Source organism: Hypanus sabinus, chromosome 30 (genome assembly GCF_030144855.1).
Source record: "Hypanus sabinus isolate sHypSab1 chromosome 30, sHypSab1.hap1, whole genome shotgun sequence".
Taxonomy (NCBI): domain Eukaryota; kingdom Metazoa; phylum Chordata; class Chondrichthyes; order Myliobatiformes; family Dasyatidae; genus Hypanus; species Hypanus sabinus.
Genome location: NC_082735.1, coordinates 41414682 through 41422165, shown reverse-complemented (window position 1 = coordinate 41422165; position 7484 = coordinate 41414682).

The following is a 7484-nucleotide window of genomic DNA, read 5'->3' as shown; positions in this document are numbered from 1 at the left end:
CTACATTCCAAGGAATAAAGTACAAACTACTCAATCTTTCTTTTTAATTCAGGTCTTCTTGTCCCAGCAACATTCTTATACATATTTCTCTGTACTCTTTCAAGCTTCTTTGTATCTTTCCTGTAGGTAGGTGATGAACACTGCAACCAATCCTCCAAATTAGGCCTCACCAATATCTTTAAGTTTTACAATTTTAAGTTCCATGGCCCTTTCTCAGCTTATTTTTCCAACTGGCCCAAATCCCACAGTAAGCTCTGATTGCCTTCCTTGCTGTCCATTATACCCCCACTCTTGGCATCAGCTGCAAATTTGCTTATCCAGTTATCTACATAATTATCCAGATCATGAACAAAAATGACAAACAATAACAGACCTAGCACCTCCAGTCAGAGAGTCAACCATCTAGTACCACTTACTGGCTTCTCCCACAAAATCAATGTCTAATCCAATTTACTGCTGCATCTTGAATGCCGAACGACTGAATCTTCTTGACCATCCTCCCATGCAAAAAATCCAATAAAGATCTCCACAATCTCTTTTGGCTCCACGCACAGCAGTTTCTAGAGTCTACAGAGAATGGTGTGGAAAACAAAAAAAAAATCCAGTGAGTGGCAGTTCTATAGGTGAAAATGCCTGGTTAATGAGAGAGATCAGAGGAGAATGTAGACTGGTTCAAACTGACAAGAAGGTGACAGTAACACAAATAACCATGCTTTACAACAGTGGTGTGCAGCAGATCATCTTTGACACACATGTTGAATATTGAAGTAGATAGGCTCCATCAGCAGAAACCTTGTTATTAGATTATTTGGTAAGTGGCTACTGAGTGTTGATAAAATTATCAGAGACAGATAGTCAGTATCTTTTTCTAATAGTGGAATATCATAAACCAGAGTATACAAGTGTAAAGTGAGGGGAATGAGTTTTAAAAGACATCTGCAGGTTTGGTATTTAACACAGATAGAGACTGAGATCAGGGCTGCGCTGACAGATGAGGTGATGGAGCCAGATAACACCTCCATGATTATTTTAAGAGACACTTAGTCAGGCACTTGGAAAGGCAAGGCATAGAAGATGTGGTCCTAATGTGGACAAGTAGGATTTATGAAGATGGGCTAAATGGTTGGTGAACACATGGTGAGCTGAAAGGCCTGTTTCAATGCTGCATGACTCAATGATCTAATGACACCATACAACTATGGACCACTTTCTACTATACATGTCAGGATCACCTCTTGATGATGGTGCATGTCAATAATAGAACTCACCATTGCCTTCAATGTGCCACCACAGCTTTTGGTGAGTTGAAGAAAAGGTATTCAAAGATTAAGCCTTATACTGTGACAGAAAATCTGATCTACTGGGCAGCAATAATCCTTGTTCTTTTATATACTTCAGAGAATTGGATTTCCTATAGCAAGTATATCAAGGCACTGGAAAAATACCACCAATGCTCTCTCTGCATAATCCTTCAAATTCACTGGAAGGAAAATAGAACTATAGTGGTTCCTTCTCCAAGGGTAACATTCTCAGTACAGGTTCAAAGGAATGCTGGAGGAATTCAGTAGTTCAGGCAGCACTTAAGAAACCCTTCCTCTTCCACCTTCTTATTCTGGCTTCATCCTCCTTCCTTTCCAGACCTAATGAAAGGTCTGGGCCTTAAACATTGACTGTTTATTCCTCCCCATAGATGCTACCTGAGCTGGTGAATGGGTAGGAAGAGTGAGGAGGTCCTGAAAGGTGAGTTTAGGGAAAAAGGTGCCAAGTTAAAGGACAGGACCTCCAGGATAGCAATCTCAGGATTGCTACCAGTGCCATGTGCAGGTGGGTTTAGAAATAGTAAGATAGTGCCGATCAACATGTGGCTGAAGACACAGTGCAGGAGGGAGGGCTTCAGATTTATAGATAGTTGGGCAGTTTTCCAGGGAAGGTGGGATCTGTTCCAATGGGACAGCTGACATCTGAACTGGAGGGGGACAAATATTCTTGCAGGCAGGTTTGTTAGAGAGGCTCCAGTGGATTTAAACTAGATACGAGGGGGGAGGGGAACCAGAGTGTAGGAACAGATATATGGGAGAAGGAAGAAAAAGAATACAGTGAAGTTCTTTGTACTATTAGAGATAAACAGAGAGGAAGAGATGGAGAATTTCTTAAATGCATTTATTTTAATGCTAGGAGCATTGTAAGAAAGGTGGATAAGCTTAGAGCATGGATTGATACCTGGAAATATGATATTATAGCTATTAGTGAAACATGTTTGCAGGAGGGGTGTGATGGGCAACAAAATATCCCTGGATTTTGTTGCTTCAGGTGTGATAGAATCGGAAGGACAAGAGTGGGAAATGTTGCGTTGCTTGTCAGAGAAAATATTGCAGCGGTGCTCTGGCAGGATAGATTAGAAATCGTGCACGCATTGGTAATCATTTTCCAATGTTCTATAGATTCAGGAATAGTTCCTGCTGATTGGAGGGTGGCTAATGTTGTCCCACTTTTCAAGAAAGGAGGGAGAGAGAAAACAGGGAATTATAGACCGGTTAGCCTGACGTCAGTGGTGGGAAAGGTGCTGAAGTCAATTATAAAAGAGGAAATTATGACACATTTGGATAGCAGTAGAAGGATCAGTCCGAGTCAGCATGGATTTATGAAGGGAACATCATGCTTGACGAATCTTCTGGAGTTTTTTGAGGATGTAACAATGAAAATGGACAAGGGAGAGCCAGTGGATGTAGTGTACCCGGACTTCCAGAAAGCTTTTGATGAAGTCCCATATAGGAGATTAGTGGGCAAAATTAGGGCACATGGTATTGGGGGCAGAGTACTGACATGGATTGAAAATTGGCTGGCTGACAGGAAACAAAGAGTAGTGATTAACGGGTCCCTTTTGGAATGGCAGGCTGTGACCAGTGGGGTACCACAAGGTTCAGTGCTGGGACTGCAGCTGTTTACAGTATACATTAATGATTTAGATGAAGGGATTAAAAGTAACCTTAGCAAATTTGCTGATGACACACAGCTGGGTGGCAGTGTGAAATGTCAGGAGGATGTTATAAGAATGCTGGGTGACTTGGACAGGTTGGGTGAGTGGGCAAATATATGGCAGATGCAGTTTAATGTGGATAAATGTGAGGTTATCCACTTTGGTGGCAAGAACAGGAAGGCAGATTACTATCTAAATGGGGTCAAATTAGGAAAAGGGGAAGTACAACGAAATCTGGGTGTTCTTGTACATCAGTCAATGAAAGCAAGCATGCAGGTACAGCAGGCAGTGAAGAAAGCTAATGGCATGCTGGCTATTATAACAAGAGGAATTGAGTATAGGAGTAAAGAGGTCCTTCTGCAGCAGTACAGGGCCCTGGTGAGAGCCCACCTGGAGTATTGCGTGCAGTTTTGGTCTCCAAATTTGAGGAAGGACATTCTTGCTATTGAGGGAGTACAGCGTAGGTTCACAAGGTTAATTCCCGGAATGGCGGGACTGTCATATGTTGAAAGATTGGAGCGACTGGGCTTGTATACACTGGAATTTAGAAGGATGAGAGGGGATCTGATTGAAACATATAAGATTATTAAGGGATTGGACACACTGGAGGCAGGAAGCATGTTCCCGCTGATGGGTGTCCAGAACTAGAGGCCACAGTTTAAGAATAAGGGGTAGGCCATTTAGAACAGAGATGCGGAAGAACTTTTTCACCCAGAGAGTGGTGGATATGTGGAATGCTCTGCCCCAGAAGGCAGTGGAGGCCAAGTCTCTGGATGCATTCAAGAAAGAGTTAGATAGAGCTCTTATAGATAGCGGGGTCAAGGGATATGGGGAGAGGGCAGGAACAGGGTACTGATTGTGTATGATCAGCCATGATCACAGTGAATGGCAGAGCTGGCTAGAAGGGCTGAATGGCCTACTCCTGCACCTACTGTCTATTGTCTATTAGAGGGCTCATCTAGGGAGGCTATTTGGGTGGAATTGAGGAATGGGAAAGGTGTAGTGACACTTATAGGTGTGTATAATAGACCACCTAATGTGGATCGAGAATTGGAGGAGCAAATTTGCAAGGAGATAGCAGATATTTGTAGTAAGCACAGGGTTGTGATTGTGGGAGATTTTAATTTTCCACATATAGACTGGGAAGCCCATGCTGTAAAAGGGATGGATGGTTTGGAGTTTGTAAAATGCGTGCAGGACAGTTTTTTGCAGCAATACATAGTGGTACCAACTGGAGAAGGGGCAGAGTTGGATCTTCTGTTAGGGAATGAAATAGGCCAGGTGACGGAGGTATGTTTTGGGGAGCACTTCAGGTCCAGTGACCACAACGCTATTAGTTTCAATATAATTATGGTGAAGGATAGGACTGGACCCAGGGTTGAGATTTTTGATTGGAGAGAGCCTAACTTTGAGGAGATGTGAAAGGATTTAGAAGGAGTGGATTGGGACAATCTGTTTTATGGGAAGGATGTAATAGAGAAATGGCAGTCATTTAAAGGTGAAATTTTGAGGGTATAGAATCTTTATGTTCATGTTAGTTTGAAAGGAAAGGTTAAAAGTTTGAGAGAGCCATGGTTTCCAAGAAATATTGGAAACTTGGTTAGGAAAAAGAGAGATATCTACAATAAATATAGGCAGCATGGAGTAAATGAGGTGCTCGAGGAATATAAAGAATGTAAGAAGAATCTTAAGAAAGAAATTAGAAAAGCTAAAAGAAGATACAAGGTTGCTTTGGCAAGTAAGGTGAAAATAAATCTGAAGGGTTTCTACAGTTATATTAATAGCAAAAGGATAGTGAGGGATAAAATTGGTCCCTTAGAGAATCAGAGTGGACAGCTATGTGTGGAGCTGAAAGAGATGGGGGAGATTTTGAACAATTTCTTTTCTTCGGTATTCACTAAGGAGAAGGGTATTGAATTGTGTAAGGTATGGGAAACAAGTTATGGAAACTACGACAATTAAAGAGGAGGAAGTACTGGTGCTTTTAAGGAACATAAAAGTGGATAAATCTCCGGGTCTTGACAGGATATTCCCTAGGACCTTGAGGGAAGTTAGTGTAGAAATAGCAGGGGCTCTGACAGAAATATTTCAAATGTTATTAGAAACGGGGATGGTGCTGGAGGATTGGCATATTGCTCATGTGGTTCCGTTGTTTAAAAAGGGTTCTAAGAGTAAACCTAACAATTATAGGCCTGTCAGTTTGACGTCAGTGGTAGGTAAATTAATGGAAAGTATTCTTAAAGATGGTATATATAATTATCTGGATCGCCAGGGTCTGATTAGGAACAGTCAAATGGATTTGTGCTTGGAAGGTCATGTTTGACAAATCTTATTGAATTTTTTGAAGAGGCCACAAGGAAAGTTGACGAGGGTAAAGCTGTGGATGTTGTCTTTATGGACTTCAGTAAGGCCTTTGACAAGGTTCCGCACAAAAGGTTAGTTAGGAAGGTTCAATCGTTAGGTATTAATATTGATGTAGTAAAATGGATTCAACAGTGGCTGGATGGGAGATGCCAGAGAGTAGTAGTGGATAACTGTTTGTCAGGTTGGAGGCCGGTGACTAGTGGGGTGCCTCAGGGATCTGTACTGGGTCCAATGTTGTTTGTCATATACATTAATGATCTGGATGATGGAGTGGTAAATTGGATTAGTAAGTATGCAGATGATACTAAGGTTGGTGGCGTTGTGGATAATGAAGTAGGTTTTCAAAGCTTGCAGAGAGATTTAGGCCAGTGGGCTGAACGATGGCAGATGGAGTTTAATGCTGATAAGTGTGAAGTGCTACATTTTGGTAGGAATAATCCAAATAGGATATACATGTTAAATGGTAGGGCATTGAAGAATGCAGTAGAACAGAGTTATCTAGGAATGATGGTGCATAGTTCCCTGAAGGTGGAATCTCATGTGGATAAGGTGGTGAAGAAAGCTTTTGGTATGTTGGCCTTTATAAATCAGAGCATTGAGTATAGGAGTTGGAATGGAATGTTAAAATTGTACTAGGCATTGGTAAAGCCGAATTTGGAGTATTGTGTACAGTTCTGGTCACCGAATTATAGGAAATATGTCAACAAAATAGAGAGAGTACAGAGAAGATTTACTAGAATGTTACCTGGGTTTCAGCACCTAAGATACAGGGAAAGGTTGAACAAGTTAGGTCTTTATTCTTTGGAGCATAGAAGGTTGAGGGGGGACTTGATAGAGGTATTTAAAATTATGAACGGGATAGATAGAGTTGACGTAAATAGGCTTTTTCCATTGAGAGTCAAACAGGAGGACATGAGTTGAGAGTTAGGGGGAAGAAGTTTAAGGGTAACACAAGGGGGAATTTCTTTACTCAGAGAGTGGTAGCTGTGTGGAACGAGCTTCCAGTAGAAGTGGTAGAGGCAGGTTTGGTATTGTCTTTTGAAGTAAAATTGGATAGGTATATGGACAGGATAGGAATGGAGGGTTATGGGCTGAGTCATCAGTGGGACTAGGTGAGAGTAACTAGGTGGGACTAGTTCGGCACGGACTAGAAGGCCCGAGATGGCCTGTTACCGTGCTGTAATTGTTATATGGTTATATATATTCCTTCAGCATTTTGTGTATGTTGCTCAGATTTCCAACATCTACAAAATCAATTGTGCTCAGTATAAAGACTCCAGTTACTCAGGGTTGATAGATCGTTCACGTGTCCAACACCAGACTGATAAATAGGAGTAGCACACACAAAATGTGGAGGCACTCAACAGAGAGAAATACACAGTCAACATTTCAGAAATGCAATATGCCCATTCCCCACCAATTCCATGGAACTTCTCAATGTAGAGAAGTTGGGGTGGAATTGATAAAATTTATGCCAAGCATTGGGAGTGGACAGAAGTCCTGCCCAAAGAGGCAGAAGGAACACTCCACCTCATAAACAACCCATCCACCTACCTGTCAACTACTGTCTGCAATTTCCACATTGGACTCATTAGTCATATTAGGACCCACAAAGTGTGTCTGGAAAGCAGTCATCTTCAGATTCAGATTCAGTTTATTGTCATTTAGAAACCACAAATGCAATGCAGTTAAAAAATGAGACAACGTTCCTCCAGAATGATATCACAAAAGCATATGTCAAAACAGACTACACCAGAAAATCCACATAACGTTTGGCAATCCCCAATCCAGAGTCTGGAGAGGCTGCTGCGTATTAACATTGCGCTACTGTCTTAGCGCGTTCCCTGGAAAGGAGCTCCAAATCCACCAGACTAACAAGGCCAAAAACTAAAGCTACAAGACCTGCACAAAACCACATTGTTACAACATATAATTATAACAGTGCAAATAATAGCATAATTGATTAAAAAAAAACAGACCATGGGCACAGTAAAAATAGTCCAAAGATGTTAAAGGACTATAAGTTCAAAAGAAATCACCACACAGTTTCCACAAGTCCCCAGGGTCCCGACAGACTCGCCATCCCATGCCGGTGGCAGAAGGGAATACCCCTGCTATGGACTTCTGCGGCGCCGCCCGACTC